The sequence below is a fragment of the Danio rerio genome, chromosome 23 (assembly GCF_052040795.2).
Source record: "Danio rerio strain M-AB ecotype USA chromosome 23, GRCz13ab, whole genome shotgun sequence".
In the NCBI taxonomy this organism is placed as follows: Eukaryota; Metazoa; Chordata; class Actinopteri; order Cypriniformes; family Danionidae; genus Danio; species Danio rerio.
This window is the reverse complement of record NC_141043.1, coordinates 35908003-35931978: the sequence shown is the minus strand read 5'-3', so window position 1 is coordinate 35931978 and position 23976 is coordinate 35908003. Positions and strand designations below refer to the sequence as shown.

Genomic DNA, 23976 nt, shown 5'->3' with positions numbered 1-23976 from the left:
CTACAGAAAATACAAGTTATTTGTAGCAGAGCAAGATACTGAGTAGGCTATATTTACTATCAAAAAATATCAGCCCCTGTTAGGAGTGTTGCGTCAGATTAATTATAGGGCGTGAAGTTAAGTTTATATTGTGTTTTAAGTGCAAATCTCAAGGGAGAGTGTAGGCTTCCTGAGAGGAGGGGGAATACGTTAGGAGCGATCAGCCCCAGAGGGTTGCTTTCTCTTTGATATTGTTAGAGAGGAAAAGACCGCATACTAAAATTAGATCTTTAAAGTTATCCCACTGGGAGATTAGCGATGATTTGAGATGGTCACACGATCTGAACTACATTAATCCAATCAGAGCGCTGGCGTTGTGAACTGTGGGACTGCAGGAAACGGTGTGACTCAGGTTTACTAAAAAAAAAAAGTCAATTGAAAAGAGCACCTGGGCTAATTATACGTGCCCCCATTAGACATCCTTCTATTTCTAATTGGTGGTATAATAAGTACTGTGATGCGAGGAGTAGTTTGCATGACCTACATGGTAATTCCACTCATGTAAAAAAATCCCTAAGGGAAACAATTTTACATCTGCATTATGTAGTGTTGGTGAGCTAGTTAGAAATGTAGTTTTCCTCGCCACAAGCATCTTCTAATTTAAAGCAGATAAACGACAGTCAGACTATTTTTTAGATCCAATCTTAAAGAAGTTTAAGCTTAGTATTGAAACAAATATCTAAATATACACATACAGCTTAATGTTTTCACAATCAGGGTAGTGTTTATTTGGCACAAGAAATATCAGCATTCAATTAAAATAAATGTTAGCATTAACATATTAACCACACATAAGCACACGGTTATCTTCTCCTCAACACTGTTTTTATAGTTTGCAGCAAGCTACATTGCTAATTGTTAGGAAAACTAGCTGACTGTACTGTTATTAAAATGCCTGTGCTACTACTGTTTTAGCATTCCTACTTTCAGTTATCTTCTCCTCAAACTAGCTGACTGTATGGTTTTGAAAACAGCTGTGCTTCTCAATCTCTTATAGATATGCCATTTTTAGCATTGCTACTTTTAGTTAGCTTCTTCCTGGCACTGTTTTTGTTTGCTGTTTATGTCAGTGTTAAACAGGTAGTCACAGCAAACTACATTGCTAATTGTTGGGAGGAAAAAAATAGCTGACTGTAGAGTTTTACAATCATCTGTGCTACTATCATCATCTTATACTGTAGATATAGCATGGCTACGTTTAGTTAGCTTCTTCTCAACAACTCTTGACAATCCTAATTCCTGTCATTTCGCTTTGTATGCCAATCAGTAATTTGTTAGGGTAGTTGAAAATGTTATGAAAACATTTTTGCTCTACTCATCCATTCTTTAGTTATCTTCTCCTCAACACTGTTTTTATAGTTTGCAGCAAGCTCTTGTTAATTGTTGAAAAAACTAGCTGACTGTATTGTTATTAAAACACCTGTGCATTAGCATCACTACTTTCAGTTATCTTCTCCTCAACACTGTATGGTGCAGCAAGCTACATTGCTAATTGTTGGAAATTAGCTGACTGTAGGGTTTTGAAAACAGCTGTGCTTCTCCATCTCTTATGCCATTTTTAGCATTGCTACTTTTAGTTAGCTTCTAGTTTATGTCAGTTTTGTACAGGTTGTCACAGCAAGCTTGCTATTGTTGGGGGGAAGGAAAACTAGCTGACTGTAGGGTTTTGAAAACAGCTGTGCTTCTCAATCTCTCATAGATATTCCATTTTTAGCATTGCTACTTTTAGTTAGCTTCTGTTTATGTCAGTTTTTTAAAAATTGTCATAGCAAGCTACATTGCTATTGTTAGGGGGAAGAAAAACTAGCTGACTGTAGGATTTTGAAAACCAGTTGACTGTTATGAAAACATCTGTGTTAATATAATCATCCATAATTTCAGTTATCTTCTTCGCAACACTCTTTTGTAGTTGCAGCAAGGTACATTGCTAATTGTCGGAAAAACTATCTGACTGTTATTAAAATACCTGTGCTACTATTAGCATCGCTAATTTTAGTTAACTTCTTCTCAACACTTTTTTGTACAGGTAGTCACAACAAGCTTCATTGCTAATTGTTGAAAAAAAACTATCTGACTATATGGTTTTAAAAACAATTGTGCTTCTATCATCCCCTATATGCCATTTTTAGCATAGCTACATTTAGTTCTTCTTCCAAACACTTTTTTGTTAGCCATGTCAGATTTAACATCTTAACAATAATGATTCCTGTCATCTTGCTATTAGCCAATCATATATATATTTTTTTTTGAGGTTGAGAGAAGTAAAAATAGCTGATAGTACTGTTTTGAAAATACCTGTGCTACTTTTAGCATACTTTCAGTTATCTTCTCCTCGGCACTGTTTTGTACAGGTAGTTTCAGCAAACTAATTGTTGGGAAAACTAGCTGACTGTACTTTTATGAAAACACCCGTGCTACTATTAGCATGGCTACCTTCAGTTATCTTGTCTTGAACACGGTTTTGTACAGGTAGTTGCAACAAGCTACATTGTTAATTGTTGGAAAAAAAACTAGCTGACTAGAAAACATCTCCATTCTTGAAAAATGTAGTCATTAGCATTGCTACTTTATCTTCTTCCAAAACTTTTTTTGTGTTGTGGCATGCTACAATAAATTGCAAATTTTAGGGGCAAAAAGTAGCTTAATTATCTACCACCATTTTGAAAACGTCTATCATTCGCCTGAGAAATGTCATGTTTGGCATTGCTAATTATAGTTAGCTTCTTGTTTCGGATTGTTGCTTATGCCAGCTTTAACAGCACAAACACAAACAGCACAGTGGACATGCATGACCAAACCGATTCCTGTCATCCTGCTCCGTTAGTTAATCAGCATTAGGTTTGAACTGTGTTCCGACAGGGCTTAGAGGAACGGTTCAGGTGGCTTCCTTCTGGCAGGCAAGTGGGGCTCTAATTGGACAAATGTCTCATTGAACTGGTTAAGTGAGTTTCTGGGCACCAATCCCACTTTCCTCGACACTGACATCATCACTGACATGGTGGACGTGATGAGGACTGGAGCAGAGACGCAGCGGTGATCTGCAGCTGACTGCGACACATGAAAGAAATGTCGGTTTAGTGGACTGAGCTCGCAGCTGTGCCTGCTAAAGTAGTTAGCTTAACCTCGATTGGTTTTATCCCAGAAACACCTTTATTCTGTTCGGAGCATCCCTTGTGGTTCTAGTTGCTGAAGTCTTTGATGAGCTGGGAAACAGCTGGGTTTGGTGGCTTCATCGTGTTTAGCTTTCCCAGTCTGTATCCTCCGGATTCTACCGTGTCGTTCCTTGGATTTGGTCTGTAATGAGCCATGGCTGAAGACTTGCTTTATTGTCTGGGGTACACAGCAGGGAAGAGAGTTGGAAATGGGGAAGGGGAAAACGCTTGAACATGTAACATGCTTTCCAGCACTTCTGTGCTTTAGCCTAGCTTCGTGGCAACCTGAGAATAAAACCATGTATGTCCCATGAGGATACACACAAAACTAGCACATATACTCACTGAAATGTAGCAGTATGCATTTTTAAACATCTCATGAAAAGGCTTGACATAGTTTTCCTTTCTATGTTGTCATATTTAATTTCTTCATGCTTAAAATGATAGTTTCCACCACAACAATGAATCGTATGATGCTGAAACACCTTAGATTGTGCGTATCTATGTAAATAATAATACTAACAGGTCAACCCTGCTGAAAAATACAGCTTAAACCAGCCTAGGCTGGTTGGCTGGTTTTAGCTGGTCGACCAGGCTGGTTTTAGAGGGGTTTTGGCCACTTCCAGGCTGGTTTCCAGCCGTTTCCAGCCTGGTCTTAGCTTGTCAGGCTAGGAGATGACCAGCTAAAACCAGCTTGACCAGCCTAGCCAAGATGGGAGTCCAGCCCAAACCAGCTATATCCAGCTTAAACCAGGCTGGTCAAGCTGGTTTTAGCTGGATTTGGCTGGTCATTTTCCAGCCTGACCAGCTAATTCCAGGCTGGAAATGACTGGAAACCAGCCTGAAAATGGCCAAAACCCCTCTAAAACCAGCCTGGTGGACCAGTTAAAACCAGCCAAAACCAGCCTAATATTTTCAGAATATTGGCTGAAATCCAGTGGTATTGTGGTTATTTTGTCAAATAAAACTATATATTTATTAAAATGTTGCCAATGAGATTGCAGTTAAACACACTGACTAAAAAAACCTTGCACAAAACTCTTCTGTTGATTTCATAAATTGACATTCCTCTTTCTCCAGATGTCTGCACCGCTCTCTCCTCTGAGAGATAGGCAGAGATGATTTTTACTTTAGCAGAAACTTAATGAGTCATTTAGAAACAGGCTGTCAGCAGCAAAAACCCTCACTAGAGTTTGCCCCGCTAAGCAAAACTTGCCCGCCAGTTATGTGTTAATTTGTTTTTTCAAGGTCAAGGGGGCACCCGGCACATTGGTTTTCATACGGATGGCATTTTCTCAACAAGCTGCAAAACTACAACAAATTCTGCCGTTGTGCGGAACGCAAATTGGTGTATCTGTTGTGCTGCTGGCTGAGGTTATACGCTTTTCTCCTGCTGTTTCATAATTACTTGAATTTAGAAGAGTTTTTTTTTTTTTTGTAAAAGACAAGCTTTTCGTTTTAATTTCATATTTATTGTGGTGTGTTATTATCCATGATTTCCTTTTTCAGAATAGTTTATTTATTTATTTATTTATTTAAAGGATCGACACTTGAGGAGAAGTGCGGTATCTGCTGCCAGATACAAATAGTCGCAAGATGTAGTCGTTTAAATGTTGCTTCTGGTTTTGGCACTGTAAGGAAGCTTCAATTACTCTGAACACAAATGAGCAAAACAATAGAACATTTCATTTTCAGTGGATTTACTGGAATTATTGAGTAAAATATTAAAATATTTTTATTCTATATAGGTCTTATATATATAATATTGTCATATTTTTAACTTTACATCATAAATAAGTACGTTTCAAGTGGTCTCTATTATTTTTCCCCCTGTATCTGTAATATCACATTTTAAACGGTACTATTTTGAAACATTTTGTTGTCATGAAAGCGGTTTTATCAGCAGATGAGTCCTGATCAGGTGATTACAGTAATCATTATTGTCTGCTGTGATTGCAGATGGTGTTGCACCCTCAGTGCCACCTTGCTGACTCTCAGCGAGATTGCGAGCAATCTTCCTAATCATGTTACTGTACACTGGGCAATTCAACTTCAATTTGCCTCCTGCCAATAGTGGGAGACTCTGATTGGCTGTTGAAATTAGGAGCTGTGAGAGCACATATTGAAGATTGGCCTGCCCTGATTTTCCAAAGGGAAAGACAAGTTGACAGAGTTTTTGAGTTAGGCAGGCAAACACTTCATGCAATACCTCTATATATATGATGTTTCAAATATTGCAGTTATATAATAATCTTTTTGCATTATACTTGTATTTGAATGTTAAAAGTTCGAGGCTATTCACTCTAAACTCACTTAAATATGATCCAACCCTTTTCAATAGTCACATTTACTTTGTGATTCATGCTTTTATAAAAACACAAGGCCAATAAGGTTCATCCTTGCTTGTCACAATGTATATTTGTGTTTCTGCAAGAAACAATAACCAGTGTTTATATGAGTAATATCACAAGAGTAGCAGTGCGATATGGCTGTATATTGACACTGGTGGGAGACATGGTATACTCGTGTGATATTGCATTTATACAACATTTTGATTGAATAATCATGTAAATAAAAAAGAAAATCAAACATGGACAGTTTCCAAATCTCTTTTGTTCAAGAAACTACTTTCCTTCACTATTCATTTATTCGCATCAGCAGCTGATGTCAAAACAGCAGAAATCTTTGCTTAAAAACTCGTCATTTTAGAGCTAGTATTTGAATCAATTTCTTGAGTAATGTCTAAAGTGATGACAAAACAGGTGATTTTGCTCACATTTCAAGGTCATAAGGCTTAACAGAATGAAATGCCATCAGTCTACTGGGATTTCCTAATATTGCAATTTGGAGATCATAATAATTAACCCCCCAAAAAACCAAAGCAAAGCAGTTATTTACAATTAATACAGCACTACAACATACCAAATAGAGAGATTGACTTAGAATGCCACTAACCTGTTTTATAAGGATTTGCTCAGCTGTAGTTTGAAATACAAAAAGCATGCTCTGAGTTTTTCTCCTTTAAGAGCTTATTATCTGTCACCATCTTGTGACTCAACCATATTTGCTCTGCTCAGTATGACTGGTAGACACTATCCTAAACTGCATAGTTGCAACCTAAACAACTACATTCTCGCCTAAAAAAAGCCACAAAATAGATTACGTTGTCCAACAGCAGCAATATTTGTCAAACTGTAGTGTGTCGATTGATCTGCTATCACTCTATGTGGACAGAGTAATAAACACCAGTTTTATGATTAAAAGGTCCATATTAATACATCAAGGGTACAAATTAGTACCTAAAAAGTACATAACTGTACCTCTTAAAATGTTTAGGTACTAATATATACTTTTGAGGTACCAATGTGGACCCTTCAAGTACAAATGCGTACCTTTTGAAAAGGTACCACCCAGTGACAGCTCTTAAACTGCTTGATTCTTATGCTTGTTTTTTTTTTTTACTTTTTTGCTTTTGATGAGTGTTTTGAAGCATTTTGAGTGTACCTTTTTTCTATGGATTAACAGAAATCTCTAATTTCATCAAAATTTATCTTAAATTTGAACAAAAGTTTTTGTATTTTTTTTTTTTTACTTACAGAGATACATTATGGTACACAAATACTTTTACATTGGAAAAACAACACAATTACACGAGAGTCCAGAAAGCATAAGAGGGAAAAAGTAAATAAATAAGCAAATAACAGTAAGGACTGAAAGATATTGTGAGGATAAGGTATTAAACTACCATAATAATAAAAGACCTTTCCTTTGTAATCAAAGTAAAATCTGATATTACAGATTCGTTGCTTTTCATTTGCTAATTCAGTTTTGTTATTTATTTTAGACCTTACTGTAGTACATTTGACACCCTAAGTATAGATATTTTTCCATTTTACTGTTCTTCACACATTGTTTTCTATACATGCTCTCACATAAAAATATTCTCGTCCTAATATGAACAAAAGTCTTTTGGGTTTGGAATGACATGCAGGGTAATTTTTTGGTGAGCTAAATCTAATGCTCAATGTGTTTATTCATCATTGCTCGTTTTTAGACCTGATGTGACTTTTTTAGGTGTCGTGACCTCTGTTTGACCCATTGGACAGAAAAAGAGAAGATAAAAAAAGAGAGAGCAAGTGACTTGATTCTGCTATTCATAACGAGCCTCACAGTTCTTTAGGAGGGATCTCAAGCTTTCCTAGACTGGCTCAGAACTGAAGCTCGGCTAAAGAGCCAAAGGCTGAGTGATAGAGAGACCCTGCTGTTCCTTTCAATCATCAAACACACGTCCACACAAAGACAGACACACACACACACACTCCTGCCCCCAGACCTCTTCCACTTATCTTCTTGGCACGGTCTTCAGTCGGCCTTCTGTCCGTGTACAGTCGTGTGTCCGAGCCTTGTGTGTGTGTGTGAGCTGAGCACCGGCCAGCTGTCTTCCTTTCGCTTTTGTGCCTCTGTAAGCTCGTCATCCGTCTTCTCTTTTTTCTGCATCTCTGTTTTTGTCTCTCTCACACTGTCTTTCTAGCTAGTCCATTACATTACCATTAGACAGCCCACCCTGCAGTGATCTCATTACTGACACACACACACGCACATACCTACCACTTTCTTTCAGTCTCCTTTTTAGCCTAGCTATCTTTCGTTTCTCTCCCTCACTCTCTATTTCATTCTGCTTTTTTTTGTAGTCGCTCTGTTCTTTGTTTTTCCGATTCGCTCTTTTTGCCACTGCTTTAAATTTGTTTTCAAACCATGTTTTTGTACTTTGAGCTGTTAAAGAGGCTTTTTAAAATCTCAGTGGACGCTCTCCTTTTTTTTTCTCAAATGAAACTCTGTCATCATTTCCTTACCCTCATGTTATTTCAAACCTTTCATCTGGAACTCAAATGAGGACTTTTAAGAATTGTATTAGTCACTTTTTTATTATTGTTGGATTACAGCAAATGGAGCTTTTAAGCCATAAAGGTGCCATAAGTTTAGTCCTTCTGTTCTCAGGTATTTTTCAAAGTTTTGTTTAGAAACAGACTGAAGCTAAAACTGTTATTTACTGAAAGTTTCAATTGGAACTTTCCTTAGGGAAGTGGGCATGTCCAGTTTCCGAATGAATCATTTTGAGTCAGATCTTTTCAGGGATTCTGTTGAGCCACTTTGCAAAACGATTTGAATGAATTGTTAATGAATCAGACTCATTTGATTCTGGAGTTCACCTCACTTCACTGAATAGTATCATTGAATAATGAATGGAATTCTAATCTGAAGACTTGACATAGTTCACTAGTCCATGTACCATGAACCAGTTTTTATGATATTTGCGTGATGAATTTGCCTCCTTTTTGTAGCTTGAATGCTTTAGTCCAACATTATAAAACAAAAAAAAATCTAACTGCTTTATTTTTTTGGTTGAATCAATTGGTCTTTTCTAGTCATTGCAACTTACGTGAGTCAAACTGACTAAAAATAAGATAAACTTTGTATAACTTAAAAGAATTCCTTTAAACCCTATGAACGTATACAAATAAATTAAAGTGTCATAAGAGCTTTTGTTATGATGGCTTTTTGTTATATTATGTTTGAAGAGCAGTAAGTGCATTTTTAAATTTTTTTTTATTATTATTTTATTTTTTTATATTTTAAAAATTTATAAAAAATTAATCACTTTCTGGCTATCAGATATTAGGCTTGGATATATATTGCAATTGTGATTTTCGAAAGTATTACAGGGCTTTGTAAACATTTATTATTACCATTTGTTGAATCTCCCCATACAGTTTGATAGAGCTTTTGGACCCGGAAGCCAATTTACCTGATGTCACACTTAACAAGCAGATTGTCCACAATTCAACACACAGTCTGAACCACTTTCATGATTACTTTTATTCAGATAGTTTTAAATCAAGCAGTTGATCCACTTGACAAAATGATTTGAGCTGATTTGCTTTTTGATTCAACTCAGCATAATGCATTTTTAATCTGAAGATTTGAAATACAGTGTACACGTCAACTTACAGTATGAAATATTTTTACTGTATGATATTTTCAGGATGCATTTGTATCCTTTTTGCTTAATCCTTTAGGCTCTCAGAGGTGATTTTGGGGTCCCTAAAATGTTTTGACATGCCCTGACAATTCTGCTTATTTCAGCAACTTATTACATAGTATTGGCCAACATGTATTTTTTGAATTCAGCACAAAACTGTGGTTCAATAGTATGTGAGAAATATTTATATACATGCTTGTGTTTTTAAGGGGGGAAATTATGTGTGGTTTGTAGGTTTTGGGGAAAAAATAAAGCTGAAATAAGGTCCAAAAAACACACTGAGTGGGCCTGAACAAGATTTTAGTATAACTAAACTTGTAAGCTAGAATATTTACCTAACAATTATGTGAAAATTATTCTGTTCTCTCATTCAAAGAAAACATTACAATGATTGACATTTTGTAAAGTCAATGTCAGGGTCAGCATACTTTAGTGTGACAGTGGTCATGAATAATTCACACCTGAAGAGGCAACAAAAGACACTCCCCCACTGCCTTATGTTCACCCATCACGGGCATCGTAAAGCAACGTCTAGCTGCAAAAGCTAGCCCAAACTAAATGTTTGTTGTATCACTTGCTGTATAATGACCATGTAAACACTCTGGGTAAACAATGTATGTGCACTTATACAGCATGCACAATATATATTTGAAATGGTACAAAACGTGTTTGTAAAACTATTGTAATAAAAGCTTTTTTGTGCATTAATCCAGAATTTAATAATGATTTCTGAATGCTTCTGAGACCCTGAAATAGCGTAATGACAAAAGCTTTAAACACTACTATTTATCCCCATTCACGCTACTGATATTCTGCAAACTTTTTATCTTGTGTCACCTGTAAGCTATGTGTCAATATGCCTTTATGAATATAGCCGTTGTCTCATTTTGTAGACTGATTGCATTCAGATGAGTAGAGTTGATTAGATAGTTGATGCTAATGTGCTCTCTCAGGATCTCATGTCCCACACTCCAGAGCAGCATCTGTTTACTCCTACCCTTCCACTTTATTAATCTCCTAACTATAAACTTCTACCTCTTCATTTAATATTGTTCGCATCGTTTTCCAGGAGAGCGGTACATTACCCTGTTGACTGCCAGCCGTAATTGGTCTTAACGTCACGAGGTGGGTAAATTAACCTTGTGATTAGTGTCAGTCCTCACCAGAGACCTGCATCCACGGTTCTTGCCATTTTATTTCCCACTTGACTTAATTCAAGATGCAGTCCATGTTATGAGCGCTGTTTCTTAAGAGGGTCTGTAAGAGGAGGACAATTTGAAAGAACGTGTGTGGAATCTAAATAATATATAAGTTTGATTCCCAGAGAATGTTTGCATTGGATAAATGTAAAAGTTACATGTATTGTGATATACACGCACCTGCCACTTTATTAGGTACATCTTACTAGTTCCTGGTTGGTCCCGTTTTTGCTTTCAGAAATGCGTAATCTTTTGTAGTATAGATTTAACAAGGTGATGGAAATATTCCTGAGATTTCGGTCCATATTGACATGATAGCATTAAGCAGTTGCTGCAGATTTGTCGGCTGCACATCCATTTTGCGAATCTCCCGTTCCACCACATCCCGAAAGTCCTCTATTGGGTTGAGGTTGTGGTGACTGTGGAGGCCATTTGAGTACAGTGAACTCATTGTCATGTTCAAGAAACTAGTCTGAGATGATTCATGCTTTATGACATGCACGTTATCCTGCTGGAAGGAACCATCAGAAGATGGTTACACTGTGGTCATAAAGGGATGGACATGATCAGCAACAATACTCAGGTGGGCTGTGGCGTTGACACAGTGCTCATTTGGCACTAATGCGCCCAAAGTGTGCCAAGAAAATATCCCCCACACCATTACACCACCACCACCAGGCTGAACCATTGACACAAGGCAGGATGGATTCATGCTTTGATGTTGTTGACACCAACTTCTGACCCTACCATCCGAATGTCGCAGCAGAAATCGAGACTCATCAGACCAGGCAAGGTTTTTCCAATCGTCTATTGTCCGCTTTTGGTGAACCTGTGTGAATTATAGCCTCAGTGACACCCAGTGTGGTCTTCTGCTTCTGTAGCCTATCTGCCTCAAAGTTGGATGTGTTGTGCGCTCAGAGATGCTCTTCTGCATGTCTTGGTTGTATTGAGTGGTTATTTGAGTTACTTTTGACTTCCTTTTGGCCATTCTTCTCTGGCATCAACAAGGCATTTGCACCCACAAAACTGCCACTTACTGGATATTCATTTTTTTTTTTTTTGGACCATTCTCTGTAAACCCTAGAGATGGTTGTGCGTGAAAATGCCAATAGATCAGCAGTTTCTGAAATACTCAGACCAGCCCGTCTGGCACCAACAACCATGTCATGTTCAAAGTCACTTAAATTACCTTTCTACCTCATTCTGATACTTAATTTGAACAGCAGCAGATTGTCTTGACCATGTCTACATGCCTAAATGTATTGAGTTAGCATTTGCGTTAACGAGCAGTTGGACTAAAAAAGTAAAGTGGCCGGTGTGTGTACATTAAAGGAATAAAAGGAAAAATAACTCATAAAAGTTTGGAACCACTTGAGAGTGAGTAAATAAAGAGTACATTTTAATTTTTGTGTGAACTATCCCTTTAGAAAAAATATAAATGAACGTGAATGTGTGAAGACAATACTGCACCCAAAACAATCGTTTTTTTTTTTTTTGCTACATTTCCATAGCGAGTTCCTGAAGACAAACTGCCGCCTTTTCATCAAATACAGATTGCATCTGATTGCATTTGACAGTGTTATGTCCTGCGGTTAACATCGGGTAATGTTCAGCACCTCTGTTTTGATAATCTGTCACTTCTGCTGTGGTGTACAACATATTCTCGCAGTGCGCTTGTTTAATTGAATGCAGAGTTGAAGCTTGCTGTAATCCATTTTTTTTTTCTTCGCTAACACATGAGGTTTAAACGTAATTGTGTGGACTTGGGATTTGAGTGGTGGTTTCCACTAACATTTTACAGTGTGATCGGTACTGGTAAACCACATGAGAGAAGATCTGTGCTTCGGTCTCAGATATTCTGCTAAAGCGTTCTAAAGATTAAAGTTACGCAGTGAACTCATTGCTAACAGATGTCCTTGCGGGACCTTGTTCCAGCTTGTTTAGAAAAGGAAAACCTCTGCAATGACACGGAGCCATCCATTTGGTATTAGCAGGACTGTGATGTTAGCTGTGGTTCAGTTGAAACCCAGAGCATTAGCATAGTGTGGCTATTCATCAGCATATCGATATTCATTCAGAGTGAACAGCTCACATAATCACTGCAGGGAAAGCTTTTGAAATTCATAGAAATCCCTGCCAATCGTGTTGGTCGTATTGATCCGCTACCGTGGAAATGGAGCAAAGTTCCAGAAGCTCCTTACATGTAATCATAATCTACCTTTAACATGGAAGAGAATAAGGCCATGAAGATGGAGGAGGACGAAGGGAGGGATAGATAATGTGATCTGGAGAGAGAGTAAAAGCATTTTTTTGGCTCTGGTTCCACAAATAGATTTCTACTGTCCGTCAAAGTGGACAACTGGCCCATCGCCAGACCGTATTGATTTACTTTACAAAGCACTTGAATGGGCCAGATATCTGTGATTACCCAATTCATTAGTGTAGTCTCTTAGAGCGGAGGGGAAATTAGATAAAAGCTACGCCTAGAGATGGGAAAACCTCAAATTGTCCTGCATGTGCATGTCTGTGCTGGGGGAGTGCACTTTAAACCGATTAAAACCTGCTAGGCTTTCACTACAGCAAACCATGTTGTTTTCCATGGGCCCTAAGTTGTAGTTTGACCACTCATTGCATTGTTGTAAAATATAAGGATATTTATAGATATCTGTTGTCAAATGAATAGTTAAACCTAAAAAAAATCTAATTCTGTCATTGTTAACTCATCGACATGATTGTATAAACTCATTTGTTTTACCAGTTTGAATAAAACACAATGAAAGTAAATGGGAAATGACCCTGTAAGAACCAAATATAGAAAAATAAATAAATAAAAAAGTTTGACCTCTCAGATATTGCTTTAGGATTCATCTGATGTAGGAATTATCATTTATATATATATATATATATATATATATATATATATATATATATATATATATATATATATATATATATATATATATAATATAATTAATTTTTTGGGTAAGGCATAAAACTAAAAAAATGTTCATCCAATTAATTAGAGTCGGGCTGACATCTCCCATAATTCCGATAAGTAGCTTAAACTGTCTGTCAGCAAATGTAGATTTGAGCATTCACAGTTATCGAGAGGGAGAGAGCGAACAAGCACGCGTGATTGGTAAAAACATGCTGTATGAAAACTTTTATAAAATCCTGAATCAATATTGGAGTTACCTTTGCACGCTGGAGAAAGGATGACACCATGGCTGTCTTTTAGACGGGTAATGTTCTGTTTTAAAACTATTTTAGCTTCATGCGAAGCTGATGTAACGTTAGATGTTGTTACAAATAGGTTATCTGCACTGAAGTGTTCTTCAGCCACTAAAATCTTTGATAATGTAGATTTTAATTAGTTTAACAACAAAACCCAAGTAAATACTGCTTTTTCGCCTAGTCTCTCCCTATATTGTTTACCATGCTACTCCAAATATTCGCTCAGAAATAGCATGTCAGTTTGATAACTGCTCCTGCACTGTTCCTGTTTTATAGCAATTCCTGCACGCCGCCGGACAAGCACTAGTTGCTTTTAACACATGAGAGAGGGTTCTTTTGCTGTCATCTTTAAGGTGCGCATACTTGTGTTTCAGGAGGCGTGGCTCTGGACTGCAGGGGAAGGACTGTGATTCAGAGATTTATGCTAAACTGTTAGCATTGTGGAAGATGACCTACTGCACCTTTAAATGTAGCCATTTTATATGGGATGACAATTCACTGGAATCCCTGAGGCTGGTTGACTGAAATTAAAAGTCAGTGTGCATATACCCCATTCAATTATAACTTAATGTTAAAGCCATAAAACTATTTATCAATATGTGTTCCTTTTTGGAATCTCAGAAGCTTTGGAAATTAAAAATGTTAATATGTTAGAACCATTGTTATTGTTTACATACCTCAAAATTATCTATATACTGTAGTGTATACATATGTCAACCACAGTACGAGTGCATAATTGAGGTTGAATTATAAAATAATGCACTATTAATTCAGCAGCTCATCTTCAATTACTCCTCCTGACACATGCATGAATATGTATAAAAATGTGCAGCGACTATACATCCCTTGAGTGCAATTCAAAATCACCCGACTTCAGTCTTTTGTGTTACTTTGTGATTTGCTGTCGCGTCTCTGAAGAGCTAGCTAGCTTTATCAGGTAGCTTTCAAGTGAGGCTTTCTGGCTGAAAGCCTGAATGATGTTATTTTTTTTTTCCTTCCACAAAAACACATTGTTTGCGCCTGTGAGAGCGTTTTCCCTCCTTTTCTCTCCCTGTCACTTTAAATAACACCTTCAAAAACTTTCATCTTGTTTGGACCGTGTCTTCAATCAAAGCAGCTTTGTATCTTACACGTCTAACTTATGAACTCATTTCAGCTGACAAGATGTATTGTGTTCGCCAGTGCCGTTATTAGCGTCAAAAGAGTTTATAGCGCCAACGCAGTGATGTGTTCTACTGAGAACTTCATTGTAGATCATTAACACTTTCTTGAAGCATCTTGATGGAAATAACAAACGAATAAGCTGAGTCTAACTGGCAGCTAGTGTATTTTCAGAGATGTCTACGATGTTTTTTGTTTTTTATCATCCACTATCGGAGTGTTATTGGTAATTTCCTGTCTTCTCTTGGCCCATCCACCTCTTTATCACCAATGAGACAGCTTTCAAGACACCATCATCTCTAATGAATTCTGATAGTTATCTAATAGTGTGCGATAATGTTTCGAACGTCAGCTAATAATGTCTCCTTCAGCAAGTCATTACCGGGAGCTCACCCCTCTTCCGTGTCCACCTTTCATCCCGTGTTGGCATGGATCTCAGACGTCCCCCCACCGTCCTCCTGTTCATCCGGCTGGCTCGTGGCAGACTTCCCTGTGACGTCACACTTCCGTGTGCCTAATGCGAACTGACAGCCTCACCATGTTCATGCATCCCAAATGCACTTGCAGTCATTTAGACTAGCAGAAAAAGGAAATGCTTACTTGCCTGCAAATTCCTCAATAATGCGCTGCTTTGCAACTTAATAATGGCTGGTTTATTTACTCTGGGTGCCTAGGAGCGAATTGGAAAACATGGAATCATGAAAATACAGCAGGGACAATAAGTATTGAACATGCCATGTTTTTTTTTTCCTGGGATTAATATTTCTAAAGGAGCTGATAACATGGATGTGAACCTAATACTTAATACTTTACACAAAAGGCTTTTTTTTAATGACGGCAGCTTAAAGACGCCTCTTGTATGGAGAATGAAGTCCCATGAATTGCTCAGGTGTGATTTTTTTTCACAGACTTTAACAGATTGTAAAAATCTTGATGGTTCTGTGGGTCTCGTCTATCAAATCTGATCTTTAATTTGTATTCTCTATTGGATTCAAGTTAAGTGATTGGCTGAGCCATTCTTTATCTCGATTTTCTTTCTCTGAAAGCATTTGAGAGTTTCCTTGGCTATGTTTTGGATCAGTTTCTAGTTGAAATGTCCTCTCTGGTTTCATCTTTATCATCCTGGTAATGTTGAACTGAAGCAGCTAATAATATATATAAAGGGCATTATTATATAATAATAACTGACAAAGGGCAGAGGGTTGCTGAATAACTACTGAGAGATTTAAGCTGCTGTCTGGGCTTTTACTGCCTTTCTACACCTACCTTTCTTCATGTGTTCAATCCTTTTTTCCTGCGTCATTTAATTTTATCAGACATAACTTAATTTGTAAACTACTTCGATTTGTTTTCTTTGCATATATGATTTTTTTTGGATGTTGTCAACTTCTGGTGAAATTTTCAAGTCAACAGCAGCTTTAGAAACATGTTTTCTGAGAAGAATGGGGACATGTTCAATGCTTATTTTCTCTTCTGTATATTAGTTCCCTAATACATGTTACTGGTTTGTCTATGTTCTATGCATTAAGGGTGTGTGAAATCAAAGCCAAAATGAATGTATTTTATTTAATGATAATGCTATATTTCTTCATATAGATTTTTATTAGATATAATAACACAGAAATGCATTTAGTCAATACATTGTATGTTTGGTCCCATTAAGGAAAACGACTCTGAATGAAGTGTTTTAAACATGTAAAAATTCTAAATGTTCCCTGTGTGGGTTGGGTTTATAGGTACAGTAGGGTGGGGGATGGAATATACAGTTTTCACAGTATAAAAATCAATATGTCTATTGGGGAACCTAATAAAGATAGCTGTTTGTGCTGTATTTAACTTTTTAATTAGTTAGCTTTTTTAATGTTTAAGTGATTGCCTAAACATTTAAGTTTTTAAATAAAAAAATATTTTGACATAGTTTTATTATAATTTGTTTTAAATTATCACTCACTTATTTTGGTCAGACTTTGTTACATAAATGACCTTATTTATTTATTTATTTATTTATTTATTTATTTATTTATTTATTTATTTATTTATTATTCTATTTATAGTTTATTTGTTTTTTTGTTTTTTTAATGTTAGCAAATTTAACCTTGATGTAAAGAAGTGCTAGAAACAATAATAAAAAAACTGAGTATGTTTTGATTAGTGGTGTATATTATCTAAAAAATAATGTATAATATATATTATTAATATAAATATATTGTAAATATATATGTTATATTATAGGCTGCATGGTGGCGCAGCCTGTAGCATGATCGCCTTATAGCAAGAAGGTCGCTGGTTCAAGCCCCGGCCGGGTCAGTTGGCATTTCTGTGTGGAGTTTACATGTTCTCCCCATGTTGTTGTTGGTTTTCTTTGGGTGCTCCGGTTTGCCCCACTGTCCAAAGACATGCTATTTAATTAATTATTCATGAATTGAATAAGCTAAATTAGCCGTAGTGTATGTGTGTGAATGTAAGAGTGTATGGGTGTTTCCCTGCTTTGGGTTGCAGCTGGAAGCGCACCCACTGCATAAAACATATGCTGGATAAGTTGGCGGTTCATTCCGCTCTGGCGAACCTTGATTAATACAGGGTCTAGGCCGAAAAGAAAATGATTAAATAAGTTATATATTCTAATTATATAAACTATAAACTATGTTATTTTTATTATTTTACAAATTAAGACATACTCGGTTTCTGAAATAGCTTTATTTTAATGTTTAACTTTAGAATGGTCTTCAGCCTCTACTTGTGAATCAAAAGCTCACTTTAACCCTCTTCCATTTTCACTTACATATATATCACAGAAGCAAATGGGGGTTGCCATTTCATGCTGACTTTAGGGCACAATAAGCATCCCTTCACTCATGTTCGGGCTGACCTGGAGAGCTGAGGGTTTTCTACTACAGACTGCAGAGCACAGATGGGCTTCTCATTTGGGATCCTGAGCGAGTAGCTCCTTCTCGCCACTGCTGGCTTCAGGCTCTTTCATTATGTTTTGCCGGTGAGTCAGTCCGGAGGGCAACAGGAGTGCTAGTGCACAGAGCAAGGTCAGGGCCACGTAATCCCATTACACAATCAGAGAGAAAGAGTAAGGAAATGGCAAGCGCAAGGTTACAACTGTGTGTATATTTGCGAGTGCGATGTGTAATATGTAATAAGGAGTGGCGTGTGAGGTTAATGTTCCATCCCGATGCAAGCCTTGGTAGTTTTGAAGACATTTTCTCCACTAACATGGGCTCCATTGCTGGCACTGATGTCATCCATTAAGCAATAATCAGCTACGGCGCAACGCCATCACAGCGGTTTCCCTAGAGGCCACACAAGGGCAGTCATGCAGTCAAGCAAGAGTCGAGCGTGGTTTGCATCAGTTCACAACACAACACAAGATACTGTAGGTTGCTTAAAGTACAGTGACTGTGTCAAATGGTAATACCATTGTTTAGTGTAAGTTGTAATATGGAATTATTACTGTATTCTTGTGCCATGACATATATGAAATAATAATAGCATAGAATACCATGCTCTTAAAATGATTACAATGACATTCTGTTTAAAAGCAAAGTCATGATGTACTTGATCATACTTCATATTTAAAATACTGTGATTTACCATGATGCTATCAAAAATAAATAAATAAATAAATACTGTCATTTTAATGCTATGTCTATAACTATGTCTATAGTATTAGTAGATGTGTGTTGTTGGTATTTTTGAGGCACACAGTTTGGCTCTGCTCAAAGCAGCTGTTGGTTCAGCAGGAGGTCCAGACCCACAGGCTGTGAGTGAGTGTGTGTGTGTAGATTTAGACCCTGACCCATAGTTTGTTTATCCGTGGCCCTCACTGGGAGCTATAGTAAACAGCAGGCCCTCAGGCTGAGCTCACTCACCGTCAGTGAATCCACCATCACCCTGACATCTCCCTCATCTTCTTTACGTAACTTTTCTCTTCTCGATTTCAATTTCAGAGTCAATTAGCACAGAACAGGGTTGAGCTATTCGAGCTGCTTTCATTATGCAGTTACATCTATACTTATAAAGGTATCAAATGTTCTTGTTGTGATTGATTGCTGAAGCTTATATCTCAGTATACTGCATTAACATGATATTGACATGAAAAAAGGGTACTTTGACAGGTATAACAAAATATAATAATAATAATAATAATAATTATTATTATTATTATTATTATCAACATAATTATTTTTATCATTATTTTTATTATTACTATTACAAGTATAATAATAACAACAATATTATTATTATTATTATTATAATAATTATTATTATTATTATTATTATTTGTATTAATAATGATAATAATAATAATAATAGTCATTATTATTATTATTATTATTATTATTATTATTATTATCATTACTATTATTATTATTATTATTATTTAATTTCAAATTTAGTTTAATAATTGATTATTAACTGATAATTTTACATTTTAATTATAGATTTTATTAACTTTCTTTCGAATTGCTTTTATTCAGGATATATTCATATACTTCTTATTTTCAAAAATTATATACATTTAATCATTATTAAATAATACCATATATATATTATTATATTATATTTATTATTTGTTTATTTGCATATTTATATAACCCATTTAAAAACCACTCTAAAAGTTGTAAAATATTTATTGACTGTATTTTGAAGTGCCAATATTAATATCAATTATATTAATATTGTGCATGCTCATTATCGTAATATATTGAGCTGCGTCAGATGAGCTCGGTGTAAATGGTGTAAGCAGTGCAGAAGTCTGCAGGTATATGCTGTTTTGACGCGGTATGTGAGAGCTGAAAGGTGTGCGGTGGATCGGGTGACAGTCCTGGCTTGCTGGGTTGCCCCCGTGTAATGAGATCTGTCTGATGTTTGGGCTACTCTCTCTCCAGAGCACTGTCTGCTTTAGACAGGGTCACACTGAGCGCCGTGACAGAGATAAGATTAACTGTGTTGCACAAGATCCGGTTTCAAGCACTGAAATGCTGACTTTTTCGTTCTTTTTTTTTTTTTTTTTTTTTTTTTAACTCCGCCAACTTCTAGCTCTTACTTTGTGTTGGAAATCTTATGATGATTTAGGGTGTACTCACACTAGGCACAGTTGCACTCACACTGCAATTTTATCTTCCGAGCACGCTCACGTCTTAGCTTCTGCTTTAGTTAAATTGTTTTGTATTATTTTAAGTCATTTAGGATGCAATGACACAGTCAAATTTTTGGCTGAACAGATCCACCACTTTTGACGCTTGAAAACTTTCAGGAAAGTCATCATGCTGCATATACTGTATTAGGAGGTTTGCTGAAGGTGTAGATGACATGCAGTGAGGGGTTTGCATCTTTAATAAACTATGACAGTTCACACTCATTGAAAAGTAAGAATGATTAATAAATATGTATCAATCAGTCCCTTAAAAGTGACATTGCATCTTCAGTTTCGTGCACACTTTGCACTTACACTACAAGTGTACCGTGCCAAAGCCCAACCCAACTACGCTCTAGCACACCTCAAGACCGGCCAGCTAAACTGTGCCCGGTTGTGATTTGAAGCACTCACACTTGTCAAACGAACCGGAAAATGCGCCCGGGCATTGTATAGATAGTAGGGCACTATAAATAGCCTGATGTGAGTACAATCAAAGGCAGGGGTGTCCAAACTTAGCCTTGGAAGGACAGTTACCTGCATAGTTTAGGTCTAAGTTCTTTCAACACACCTGCTTGGAAATTTCTAGCATATACCTAGAAAGAGCTTGATAAGCTGGTTCAGATGTGTCTAATTGGGGTTGGAACTAAACTCTGCAAGACACCGACCCTCCTGGACCCAGTTTGGGCACCCCTGCCCTATAAGGGAACTTTGTGATGGGATGTTGTGAGATACTTTCTCATATACATCATTTTAGGTAACATTTATATAGATTACATCACTAGTAACTAGTAATTAGATGTATATATTTTTTCAATACATGATATAACTTGTGTATAATTTAGGTTCAATTATATGATCTAATTAATTAATTATTAATTAATAATATGTTTGTATTATTTCAGAAATTGTTTGTTTATTAGTAAATTATTTGCTAAATTGGGATCCATATTTTTAACTAAAGATAATAATAAAAAAAAAAATAATAATAATATAAATTATTATTATTATTGTTGTTGTTGTTGTTGTTGTTATATTAATATTATTATTATTATTATTAGTAGTAGTAGTAGTAGTAAATATTTATTTATTTATTTGGTATTTTGTTTATTTAATTATTATTTATTCATGAATTTTTAATTGAAATTACTTAATTACCTAATTAACAAATAATAACATATATTTCTGTACTCATAACTCATTTAATCATTAATACAATTATAATTTCAATACATTTGAACACATTTATTTATTGTTATATTTAAAAAAACTCTATTATTTATAGTATATTACTTATTGGTGTCATACTTTTGATTTTATAACTTTGAATTTAAGACCATTTTATGACAAGTCTAATAAAATATTGAATTAATTTAGTAGCAGATAATTTAATCTTTTTGTTTCATGCGTCTGTTTGCATTACTATAGAAATGTTTATTTTGGGATTCTAAATATGTACGTAATCTAATACAAATGTAATTGAGAATAGCAATTTTACTAATGGTGTACTATTTCTAATATGCAGAAGGATAGATATAAATATAGAAATTATAAGGGAAAAATGTGATGAATTTATTTGAAATCTTTATCTGAGCTTATGGAAAGTTTGTAGAATGCTATTGGTCTGGTGGCCGCAGACAGTTATTTTATAAGTAAGACCATAGAAGAGTACAAGGCCCAACAATAACATTTAAAAGAAGAAGAAAAAATATGCAGGCCTCTGGGATCATGTAACCAACAATGGCTTCAGCAGCAGAGCGGTTACACAGGGGCGCTATTGTTGCCTTGTGAGATGGAGAGGAAATTGTTTCTCTTTTCAGACCACAATGACTTCCCTCATAAAAGAATCATCATCGACTGTCAGAGTAGGAAAACAATATATTTACTCTGCAGGCATCTGTTGTCTGCGTCTGTTTTTACTTCCCTCTCTCGCTCCTCTGTATTTCCACCAGGCTCTTTCTACTCTGCTTTAGAAGGGATTTGGATTTTTGCATCAGCGCCGCCATCTCATATCAGATTTAAACTCGACGGTGTGGGTTTTACAGGATGAACTGAGGAATTTACCCTGCTCTGTTTTTCTCTTTGTCTGTTCCTCGCGCTCTTTTGCTCTTTCTACCCTCAAATGGCCCTCGAGAGATCATTATAGGACGCATTTGTAAATATTTCTATTCCTCTCTTGTTCAACATCCTCCGCACAAACCACAGACGGCTAAACAGAGATGGCTTCGCTGAATCTGAGAACAAAACAAGTGATTCTGCTCATACACGCCAGGCACAAAGACCTAATAAAAAAAAAACATAAAATAGGCAGTAAATGCAGCAGCTTTTCTTCTAACAGCTCTATTAACTTTTTAGGAGTCTTGAATAGTCTGTTTTCCCATCTTCTTCCTCACACATTATACTTTTTCTTGGCTTCTTGGCTTTTTGAGACTTTTAAAGGAACACTCTATTAAGAGTAGGCTCATTTTGCAACTCTCCTAGAGTTAAACAGTTCCACTTTACAATTCTTTATGTCTATTCAGCCGATCTTAGCGAAGCACTTTTAGCTTAGCTAAGCATAGATCATTGAATCAGATCAGACAATTAGCATCTTTAAATCTCTTTAAATATTGACTCCTCTGTAGTTAGATCATGCACTAAGACTGACAGAAAATTAAAAGTTAGCTATTTTCTTGGCCGATATGTCTAGGAAGTAGAAAAACTTTCATTTTGGCATAATAATCAAGGAACTAAGGCAGTTGTTCCCAACTTTTTTTTGCCTGAGACCCCCTTTTACCCCGGAAAATATTGTAAGGTCCCCCTCAACATTTATTGATATTATTACTCATATAAGTTTGCAGTAAGGATGACAAAAAAATTGTTTTCAAACAAACTATATGTTTATTACTATATCCAGATATGCTTATGCACAAATAATAGCCTAATGTAAAATATAAAAGCAAAACATCAGTAGGCCATTTGTAACAAAAAAATGTAAGCCTCTGTCTTTTTAAATTGGCCCTATATTAGTTGCCAATTAATTGCCAATTTTCAAAAAGTTTCTTGTCAGTAGCTTTGACCTAATCTCATTTTGGGTGTATGGCAATTCTTTTGCCTTGCGCTCAAAAAATGCTCTGGGCTTGTCGCGCTATTAGGGATGAGTCATCTGCAAATATCTTATTAATTTGGAAGATCTCATGCATTCGTTAGAACTTGAGTGCAGAAAATGCACTGTGGCTGGGTCAGGGACCCTTTGCTTCATGAAAATAGAATAAAACAATAGTTTAGGTAACTATCTTGGAATTTCCTGCAATTCGTGATTCCAGTATTGCTAGTGCTGCAACCTGTTTGGAGAATTGGAGCTTCCTCACCTGGGTCCAGCAGGCTTGGGTCATTAGTATTAGCTGCTGAAGGTCAATCCGTGCGACTTGATTCTTTTTTTGTGGAGGACGAATTATAAATTTGTCTATTTTTTGGTCAGCCAGGGTATATAATGAACTAGGGCATCATGATCGTTTCCTAATTGTCCACTGCTAAAAACTTTTTAAAATATGACACGACCCCCCACAGAGCTCGCTGAGGCCCCTATGTGCGCAGGGACCTCGCTGTTTGGAACTGCTAAACTAAGGAACATTGCTGTCGAATGATAGGTGCAGCAGGCACAATGATATTACACAATGATATCCCCCGGCTAAGTAACTACCAACGTTTGGTAGCAGAGATCGGCTGAATGGATTATAAACTGATAAAACTCAGTTATCACTTTCTTAGCATCATTTCAAAACAAACTGGTTAAAACATCCTTATAAATGTCTTCTTTGGTGTTTACACTTGGCAGATTTAAATAAATTAAAATGAAGTCTGAAGCGATTGTTCTGTTAGCTAAATTTTTTTCGAAGTGTGAACACTGAAATCAAACCAAAATCACTGAAAAACTCAATTGATCAGATTAAAAAGCCAATTAGTTGATTCTACTTGCTAAGTGAGTAAACCCATTGCTTTTAAAATGATTATGTCACAATCACC

General features: G+C 36.2%; 1 protein-coding gene and 1 long non-coding RNA gene across 22 annotated transcripts in view; one reads left to right on the top strand and one right to left on the bottom strand.

The window, feature by feature from the left end:
• Positions 1-23976, top strand: part of plxna2 (plexin A2) — a 775091-nt gene that overhangs the window by 476605 nt on the left and 274510 nt on the right. The gene's annotated exons all lie outside the window — the stretch shown is intronic.
• On the bottom strand, positions 740-7762 carry LOC141380518 (uncharacterized). The gene is made up of 3 exons (XR_015523778.1): positions 7525-7762; positions 3188-3369; positions 740-3087 (listed from the first exon to the last, which is right to left on the bottom strand). It is a non-coding gene; the product is annotated as an uncharacterized LOC141380518 (long non-coding RNA).